The sequence below is a fragment of the Coptis chinensis genome, chromosome 5 (genome assembly GCF_015680905.1).
Source record: "Coptis chinensis isolate HL-2020 chromosome 5, ASM1568090v1, whole genome shotgun sequence".
Classification (NCBI taxonomy): Eukaryota; Viridiplantae; Streptophyta; class Magnoliopsida; order Ranunculales; family Ranunculaceae; genus Coptis; species Coptis chinensis.
The window spans coordinates 55,266,000-55,277,037 of record NC_141460.1 but is presented as its reverse complement, the minus strand read 5'-3'; positions in this window follow the sequence as shown (position 1 = coordinate 55,277,037).

Genomic DNA, 11,038 nt, shown 5'->3' with positions numbered 1-11,038 from the left:
TTTATAGAGAGACAACCCTGTAAAGAAAGAAGAGTAATCTAGTAAGGTGAGAGACTGAAAGGAGAGATTGTAATCTTCCTTCTCACTTTATAAAAGGACTAGCTCTTGTGGAAGTAGGCATCATTGGCCGAACCACAGTATATCTTTGTGTTGTGGTATGCGTTTAATTCTGCTTTACATTATTATATGTTATTAATAGTTGTTTAGCGAGTTGGACGTGTTAGCATAGGTTGTAGTTGATATTTAGAATTTGTCTGGAGTTGAATTATGTTCAAATACAAGTTATCTGTGTAGTGGGGAAATCGATTAGTATTCGTATAAACCCCAACAAGTGGTATCATAGCCTTGGTTAGATTGTTATCCAAATCTTGGTCGGAAGGTATTTGACAAAACTCCTGAGAGAAGATTTGAGTTTAAATAACTTGTAGAGATGGACAATTCTGTGAACACTTGCATGACGAGTCTGAATAGGAAGAAATACACCATCTGGAAAGCCAAGATGGAAGACTTGCTATATTACAAGGACTTGGCACTACCCGTTGAGAATGAGGGAGTAAAACCAGGAACGACTGATGAGGCTGAGTGGAAAAAGTTTGACAGAAAAATGATATGATACATTCGACAGTGGATTGACGACAGTGTCTTTCACTATATGTCCCAAGAGACTACAGCCTTCAGTTTGTGGAAGAAACTCAAAGACCTTTATGAGAGAAAATCGAGCAAAAACAAAGTGCTGGTCGTCAAGAAGTTTGCCGAGACAAAGTACCAAGAAGGTTCTTCAATGTCTGAGCATCTTAATGAAGGGCAGAATATCATCAATCAGATGCATTTGATGAAGATTAATTTGGGAGACGAAATTGAGGTTTTGTTTCTATTAGGCTCTCTACCCGAAAGTTGGGAGACATTAGCAGTCTCTCTACACGGAGCAGCCAAGGATGGAATCGTTATCATGGAGATGGCTACCGCGTCTTTGTTGAATGAGTAGACTAGAAGGAGTTTAAAAGGAAGCTCCTCTCGCTCAGAGATCCTTATCACAGAGAAACGGGGGAGAGGTAAATACAGAAAACCATCTCATTCTAGAGGTGATGATAGAAGTAAATCTAGGGGTGAAGCTATAACTCCTAAGGTAGAGAGACAATGTTACTATTGTGCCACCAAGGGCCACTTCAGATATGAGTGCAGAACACTGAAGAGGGATGAGACGAATAACTATGTACATGAAGACATGGTGCAGAGGAACGGAACACAGGGAGAGATACTACTGCACTAGTCGATGACCTAGTGGGAATTGTGTCAGATTGTGGTGTGTGTTGTTTTAGTACCTCATGTCAGGATACAGAGTGGGTGATAGATATAGGAGCATCCTATCACGTCACACCGCGCAGGAAATTTTTCACTACCTACAGCTATGGTGAATATGGTGAAGTGAAGATGGGTAACAGTGGTGTCTCAAAGATTATAAGCATTGGTGATGTTCATGTAGAAACCAATGTCAGCTACACCTTGACACTCAAGGATGTAAGACATGTCCCTGACATTTGGCTAAGCCTAATTCCGGTTGGGAAGTTAGATGACGATGACTTTGTAAACTCGTTTGGTACGGGGTATGGAAACTGAGCAGAGGTTCCATTGTAGCAACCAGAGGGAAGAAAACTTGCTCTTTTTACAAAACACAGGCTAGTTTGTGTAAAACAGAAGTGAATGCGGCAGAAAAAGAAGCTTCCTCCTAATTGTGGCACAAGAGACTGTGTCATATGGGCATAAAAGGGATAGAAGTTCTTGCTAAGCAAAAGACCTTGCCAGACATCAAAGGTACATATTTAAATACATGTACTCACTATTTGGTAGGAAAGCAACACAGGGTGTCTTTCCAAAGATTCCCGTCTCACAGAAAGGACAATGTCTTTAAACTAGTGCGCACAGACTTATGTGGTCCTATGAGAGTAAAGTCCCACCAGGGAGCTTTGTACTTCTTGACATTCATTGATGATGTGTCAAGAAAGATATGGGCTTATAGTTTGAAGACCAAGGATGAAGTACTTGGCGTGTTCAAGACATTCCAAAGTATAGTGGAAAGAGAGACTGAGAAGTTGTTAAAGTGTATTCGCTCAGATAATGGAGATGAGTATATTGGGCCGTTTGAAGAGTATTGCCAAAGTCCTGGGATTCGTCATGAGCAGACCGTTCCCAAGACACCGCAACAGAATGGAATAGCAGAGAGAATGAACCGTACCATTGTAGAGAGGATGAGATGCATGATATCTCACTCTAAGCTACCTAGAAGCTACTGGGTAGAAGCAATGCGTACAGCCGTGCATGTGATCAACCTATCACCGTCAAAGCCTCTGAATAGTGATTATCCAGAGAGAGTATGGTCAGGCAGAGATGTTGATTATGGATACTTGAGGGTATTTGGGTGCAGGGCATTTGTGCATATTCCAAAGGATGAGAGATTCAAGCTTGATAACAAAGCCAAGCAGTGCATTTTTCTGGGTTATGGGGATGAGAAGTTTGGATACAAACTCTATGATCTGATTAACAAGAAGGTAATCCGAAGTCGAGATGTTGTGTTCTTGGAAGACCAAACCATAACAAACTTTGAGGAAGGTGAGAAGTTATAGGCTTTCACCAATGATCTTGTTGATTAAGAACCAGAAGTTCCTACTGTGGAACGTGCAGAAGGCATTGAGAATGCAGAGAACCATGAGTTTGAAGCTCATTATGAGAATCTTATTGCTCATGATAGGATATAATCTATTGATATAGAAGATGCAAATGAAGTGCATGAACCACAACCTGAGCAAGCAGAAGTGCATCCTCCTGAGGCACCAGCAGATGGGGCAAGGAGGACAGACAGAGAGAGACAAGCTTCAACCAGGTATCCACCACATACGTATGTTCTACTATCAGATGGTGGGGAACCTATGTACTATCAAGAGGCACTTGAGGGTACAAACAAAGAGAAGTGGTTGAAGGCCATATATGACGAGATAGATTCTTTGCATAAGAATCACACTTATGAGTTAGTTGAGAAACCGTAAGGACAAAAAATTCTCAAGAATAAGTGGATATACAAAGTCAAGCATGAGGAGAACAATTCTCACCCAAGGCACAAAGTTCGCCTTGTTGTGAAGGGATTCGGTCAAAGGAAAGGGATTAACTTTGATGAGATTTTCTCTTTTGTAGTGAAGATGACTTCTATCCGGGTGGTATTGAGTATGACCGCAAGTATGAACCTAAAGGTTGAACATCTAGATGTTAAGACAACTTTTCTTCATGGAGACCTTGAAGAAGATGTCTACATGGACCAGCCAGAGGGGAGGTCAAAGGCAAGGAGCACCTAGTATGCAAGCTGATAAAGAGCTTGTATGGGTTGAAACAAGCACCGAGACAGTGGTACATAAAGTTTGACTCCTTTATGGCGAAGCAAGGATACAAGAAGTCTGCTTCCGATCATTGTGTGTGATATTAGCTTTTTTTACTACGTTAGATATTTGACTCTCTAATTTGATGCGAAAGCGAACTCAAAGTTCCTTACTCACGATCTTCGTTTCGTAAAGTTGGAATAAGGATTCGAACCAACCTAAAGTCTAGGACAACTACAAATTGGTTGTTACTCTTAGGGAACTAGTGAGTAAGTTTACTACTACTGCTAGGTTTCTTTCCTATACAAACATTAAAGAAAAAAACATTAAGATTTGAAAATCATGCAATTAATACAAAATTCAATTTACTAAAGAAAAGGTGGAGAGATAATCGTCCTCATGTGAAAATAACATTTAGTTGTTAATTTGAATAGGTTCATTTGATTCTTCCTAGAATCATAGACAAGCCCTAATGGAAGAAAACTTGATCCCTAACATGTATGGCTCATTAAAGAGTTCATACATGCTAGCAAGTGGAACCAAGTAATGACTTATCTCTAAGCTCATTACTTTGATTCCTAACTAGACACTACACCAACTATCATTTTGGGATAGGATGCAGGTCTAGTTGTTCTTCCTAACAACCTGCCAAGCCAACCACAAATATTCTCCCTCATATGAGATGTATTAACTCCCCAAAAGAGAAGTTAGCTCATGATCCTTGGGATGATGAATTACAAGCTAGAAGAACAAAAGAGAGAGAAAGAAGAAGAAGAAAAACTAACTAAACTCACTTGCTTTTTATTTTCTAGAAGAAAACTAAGGTTTCCTCCATTAAAAATTATTACAAGCTTTCTTACAAAAACTAAAACTAAAAACTAAAAATAGCTAAGGAACTAAAATAATACAAGGTAAGGAAAATAAGTCAAGGGAGTAAATGGAGTGTCCCCCTTGTTTTGTTTTCTTCTCCATTTGAGAGACATCTCATTTCCTCCCATGTGAAACATCAAACCACATTTACTTCATTTTTATCCACCACATTAAAACAAAGTGACACCTTGCCTTTTTTTCACTATTAACACCTAATCTAATTAATTACATGCAAGGTGTCAACTTTGCACCAATAATTTGTCATTTTTGTCTTGACATGCTCCATGATTAATGACTCATCCAATCTTGTGGGCCCGCATAGTGGGTCCTATGTGTAGTCCAGTAGCGGTCCGGTCTTTGGGCAATTTTACAACTCCGCCTATGCGTAGAGTTCATCGCCCTGATTGTCTGAGCAGCTCACTTGTCGCATTCGGAGTCCTGGTTCAAGAGGTAGGAGCTTCGGAAGTTTGATGCTTCTATGCGAATTTGGAAGAATTCATATATATGTCGTTCCTCATGCTTTATTGCAGGTTTAAACCATATTTCCATGTTTACTGCGAATACCTGCAAAAGTATGAAAACATATTTATTTCATGATTATTAAACACATAGTTAACCAAATTTATATGTCTCAACGGGGTTTCATAATACACTTTTGGGTTCTTATCAGTGTGTTTGTTAGAGATTTCATAGTGTTCTTGTTGTATGTGGATGATATGACCCAAACATCAACAAGATATTCAAGCTGAAGAAAGACTTGAGTAAGTCCTTTGAGATAAAGGATTTGGGTCAAGTAAAGCAGATACTTGGGATGCGGATCACTCATGATAGAAAGAGTGGAAAGTTGTGGCTTTCTCAAGAAAGCTACATTGAGAAGGTGTTGAAGAGATTCAACATGGATCAAGCGAAACCAGTCAGTTGTTCGCTTGGTGGCCAGTTCTGCATGACCTAAGAGATGTGTCCAAAGGGTGAGCATGAGTAGAGTCAAATGAAAAAGATTCCTTATGCATCCGCAGTGGGCAGCTTGATGTATGCAATGGTGTGTACAAGACCGGATATTGCTTTCGCCGTTGGTGTTGTAAGCCATTTTCTGTCAAATCTGGAGAAGGAGCATTTGGAAGGTGTTAAGTGGATATTGAGATATCTCAAGGGAACTTCTAAATTGTGTTTGTGCTTTGGTGGAAGTAAGCCTTTACTTAAAGGCTACACTGATGCAGACATGGCAGGTGATACTGACTCGATGAAGTCCACCTCCGGTGATCTGGTTACTTTTGCAGGGGGAGCAATTTCTTGGCAATCAAAGTTGTAAAAGTGTGTTGCCCTCTCCACTACAGAAGCCGAGTATATTGCAGCCACTGAGTGTTGCAAAGAGTTGTTATAGATGAAGAGGTTCTTCGATGAACTAGGGCTAAAGCAGAAACAGTTTGTAGTTCTATGTGACAGTCAGAGCGCCATCCATTTGAGCAAGAATCCGAGTTTCTATTCTAGATCCAAGCACATACATGTGCGTTATTATTGGATTAGAGAAGTACTCGAAGACAAGAAGATCCATACTGACAAGAATGGGTCGGATATGATGACCAAAGTCTTACCGAAAGGTAAGTTTGAAATTTGTTGTGCTACCGCCGGAATGGTAGTCGACTCCTCCTGTTGATTTGGAAATTGTATGGAGGTATCCCCCCTTACTGTTCGGGAGGGGGAGATTGTTGGAGTTATCCCTCACATGAGGAGAAAAGGATTTATGATTGCGTGCATAAGCCTGAATAAGCCTACCCAAGGCGCGACCCGCTCTCATGCCTTGGTCGACCTCTAGTACTTTCAGCGCGACCTGCGCTCAGTTTGTTCTTGCTCAAGGCGTGCCCCGCGCCCATGTCTATTTTCAGAAGAATTCTATTTTTTGTGGACCGCGAGTTTGCAATAAGAGTTATAGTTTTTGGCAAAAACCTAACACCGAGAAGAGACACGAAAATACACAAAAATAAAGAGAGAAACCCAATCTTGAAAGCAATCAAGATTGAGAGACAACATTTATAGAGAGACAACCCTATAAAGAGAGAGGAGTGATCTAGTAAGGTGAGAGACTGAAAGGAGAGATTGTAATCTTCCTTCCCACTTTATAAAGGACTATCTCTTGTGGAAGTAGGCACCATTGGCCGAACCACGGTATATCTTTGTATTGTAGTATGCGTTTGATTCTGCTTTACATTATTATCTGTTGTTAATAGTTGTTTAGCGAGTTGGGCATGTTAGCATAGGTTGTAATTGATATTTAGAATTTGTCTGGAGTTGAATTGTGTTCAAATACAAGTTATCTGTGTAGTGGGGGAATCGATTGGTACTGGTATAAACCCCAACAGTTACCTCCGAGTCCTACAGCAGTTTCAGTACTTGTTTGCTTGTTGATTCTGCTCTACAGATGATACAGCTAGGACCCTTGTACATTGACATTTTCATTTGTTACTCTTTTTCAACTAACCATGGATAAGAAAGGAGGACGTCTAGGGTGTGCAGGAATTTAGACCACACATTTTGAAAGGCAAAACCGGAATAACCGGGTGAAAAAGTTTCAATTGGGTCACTAAGCTATCCATTAAACCACTAGTTCTAGCATACTTTTGTTAAACTACTAGAGATAGCATATACGTTAGTATCAAATAATAAATGACATATTGACTTTAGTGAACGAGATTAGGCACAGCTGGAAGAGGGAGATAGTGTTGATGGAAAATTCGGTGGGACAATTGGAGGAACTTCACAAAGCACCTGTGACCTATTAGCTCGAGACATAGTTTGCATGTGGTCTTTTGAAAATTAGGGTGTGGTGAAGCACTGTGTTGACTATTGTAGAGAGTCCATGCTCATTGTCCTTCTATAGCTCGTTGTCTTTCCTCTATAAAAGCAAAACTTTCGTGCAAAGTATTAGGAAACCCCGTTACTTGCTTGTCGCACTCAAACCATGGTATGATACTCTTACAACCCACATAATTAATAATATGATACTCAAATATGATACAACCCAGGATTACGTACTTCAGTAATATGATACTCTTACTCACATAGTCAATAATATGATACTCAAAGTTACATATATTTCAATAGTATGATACTATAAATCACATATTCCATAATAAGATAATATTAGTTACATATATTTCAGTAATATGATACTATAAAGCACATAATACTTCAATAATATAATACTCTTAGTCACAAATTCAATAATATGATACACTAAGTTACATATACTTCAATAGTATGATACTATTAATTCCATATTCAATAATATGATACTTGTAGTTTCATATATTTCAGGAATATGATACTATCAATCGCATAATACTTCAATAATATCCTACACTTAGTCACATATTCCATAATATGATACTCGAAGTTACATATAATTCAATAGTATGGTACTATAAATCACATATTCAATAATATGATACTCTAAGTTTCATATACATTTAAGTGCTACAAAACTAGTGTTGAGATTAATAAGCAATCACTTAAAAGAAGTTTAATCATATGATAAAACTTTTTGTGTTTAATCATATGATAAAACCATTGTATCTCAAACTATTTTTCCTAAAAAGTTGGCATACTACCTGAGATTGCATCTAGTTAGTGCAACTTTGTTTTGTATGTCACTACATTATGGATTTCATATAGTAAAGAAGATTCATGTTAAAAAGAGAGTTATGGAGTTATGACAGGTTACTTTCATACTTGTCATGTGTTCACAGTGCAAACGTGTTACATCAGATTGTATCTTAACCGCTAGCATGGCTGAACAGACATAACAAAATGGGCTATTACTGAAAAAGTTACAGCAAAATGAGCAAAAAGACACAGATAAATGCTTCAATTTAAAAAAGTTGTCAAGTGCTTGTTGAGTACTTCAAATACATACATCGTGAGCATTATAGACTTGCAATCATAAAAATGTCAGATTACATCTTACCAAGCTAAAACTTGCAATCACAAAAAGAGAGAAAAATGTTAGAATACATCTTACAAGGAGCCATCTTACAAAGCAATAACTGTGCAGAAGTTCAAAATTGAACTTTGCATTACACATTACATTTTTCAATTTATTTTTAGGTTTGAGAATTCATACAGAGTCATTTTCAATGTTACAATGGGTTCCGTAGTCAAAATGGTTGTTTTCTTTCTTGATGCCATCTTCACTGCATCACAAAGCCATTAAAATCCCTGGCAGCTCTTGCATTTCAAATACTTTTCTCCAACATTTAATCCATACTTGGTAGTCTTAACAGTCCTCCTCCTCTTACAGTATTTTGTATTGCATTCACAGTTTACCCAAGGGCACTCGTTCATCCAATGGCCTGGCTGACCACACTTAAAGCATTCGTTTGTTGATGAGCTTGATCCAAAAAGTTGATAAGAAACAACTTCATCCAACCATTGCAAATAACTTCGACATGAATCATGTTGGCACTTCAAGTACTTCCTTCCTGGATTGCTTGTTGTTTGCGATATGCCCAACAATCGGATCCCATCACATGTAGCTTCTTTATAGTGAGAGTACATAAATTGGCACTCAATAGCTGAGTGTCCAAGTTGATCACATACCTGACATTCAACCTGTCGTGAACGAAACATGTACTTCTTAATTTGAAACTCATGAAGATAGAGACAATGAACAAATGTCTCAGCAACTAATACAGAAATTAAACTTCTTAATAGGCTAGTTCAGACCAATAGCTCAATCAAGTTCAATTATTCAAGAATTACTAATCCATGAAGGAAGAAAAACCTTCACACAACCAACAAATTTTTTCATGCTCTCTATACTTGATAAACTAAAATCCTCAACTAAAATTTATCTTTGTTAACATTTCAAAGATCAAATTCTTCGTGCTCTTTATACTTGATAAAATTTGAAGTGAAGAATAACACTCAATAACTCTAAATTTTCTCTTATTTACCCCTAAAACTTAAGCTTAATCAAACTCGTGAATTTAAAGGGAAATTACCTTCATTTTTGCAAAATTAATGTGCTCTTATGCAACAAGGCCTTAAACCACTAGGAATTCCCTAGTGGACGAGTTATAGCCTCGTGTGAGTTTTCCAGAGAAGATACTCACAAACCTCATTTATACTACAACGACTCAGTGACAGAAACTCGTTTCCTAAATTAATCTCAGATATCCATACATCTCCTTAGCAGGGAACGAGGATTGATTTCTTTGAAACTCAAGTTAATATGTATTCAATAATTAAAACATCTACATATGATCATGCATGTAGTGAACTTTTCATTGAAATGTACTAGCAGGGTTGTTTCTGAATCCTTTGGAGAGTGTACCTAAATGGGTTCTCACAGGTATGTGTCAAAACACAATTTCACTCAAAAATTTTCCACTCAGGTTTTGTTAACTCCAGTGTGCAGTGGGCACACGTTTTCTCACATCTCAATGACAGTCAGAGGAGCCGATGTCGATCAATCACATCTACTACTTATTATCACACCACCCTACTCCTAATTGAGCTAGAAGTCTTTATTAGGTATTGCGGGGCTTAGGTGATAGTGTACAAGAAAATGGAAATGGATAATTAAAATTTATGAGTATGAGAGAATAGGGTCTTCATATATTTACACTAGAGAAATCTTTGTTTTCTTTCCTTTTTCTCACTAAGTTTTCCAACCTTGTTCTTAAGCCTCTAATGGGATTTTTTTTTTTTTTTTTTTTTTTTTTTTTTTTTTTTTTAACTGGCTTAAGAACATGACTTTATTTTTCTTTCCTGAAGCAAATAACTGACTTTTATTTGGGACAAGTCTTTCTCTTTATTCTTTCCACATTTCATCCTGTTTCTCATACTCATCACTTAGGTAGGTTCTTTTATTTGGTTTAATAGATGGGTAAGGAATTTTTTTGGTGAAAGTGAAAGGTTCAGTGGAGTGACTAGCGGTAAAATTTGTAAAGTAAGAATTTTTTAGCTATGTCGATCCAAAGATGGCCTAAATTCTCTTTAGGGTTGGTGGTGATCAAGTAAGTAGATCGTGATTTTCTCTAATCGGAAAACTACTCCTCGTGTCATCACACACAAATCACTCATGTCAAGGTTTTGGTTAGATTCTCACAGGATTTATAGTTTAAGTAACTAACTAACCGTTGGTTCCGAAACTTATTTGCTATGTACAATCGATGATACTCAATACATGAATGTTCATGAAAAGATGTATAAACTATTGCATACATATTATCTTAAGTTTCTTAAAAACAACTCCTAATTCGGATACTAATGTGAGATTTCTAGACAATTTTCATCATTGAAAAGGAAACAAGACTTTGTCACTAAGTACAATTATTATCATGAAAATAAAAACTATATACAGGTTACAATTTGCCTAATATTTGCTACAGGGTTAAAGCACCCCCAAATGAATGATGCTTAGTCCTCGAAGTATCAATAATTAAAGAGAGAAAGTACCTGAGAACCGTGAGCAAAATTAGGGCTAGATTGCTGGAACAGAAAGGTTGGAGAACATAATATATTATTCAAAAAGAACAATAAAATGTTCAATAGCACACTAAACATAGCACACCTAAATAAAAACAATAGCATACTAAACATGAAAAACAATAGCACACCAAACATAAGGTTTAGCTAGATATATGTACAATGGCAAACTCAAGTTTACCATCCAAATAGATGTGAAGTTCAAGGCCCTCTTGAAGGAAATGCATTTCCTTAGCATCGCCAAAAAGATAATAGTCTGCCAAATTTCTGTCCATTCTTCGTTCCCAGCTTTCCTCAAATATGTCTTCATAGTTTCA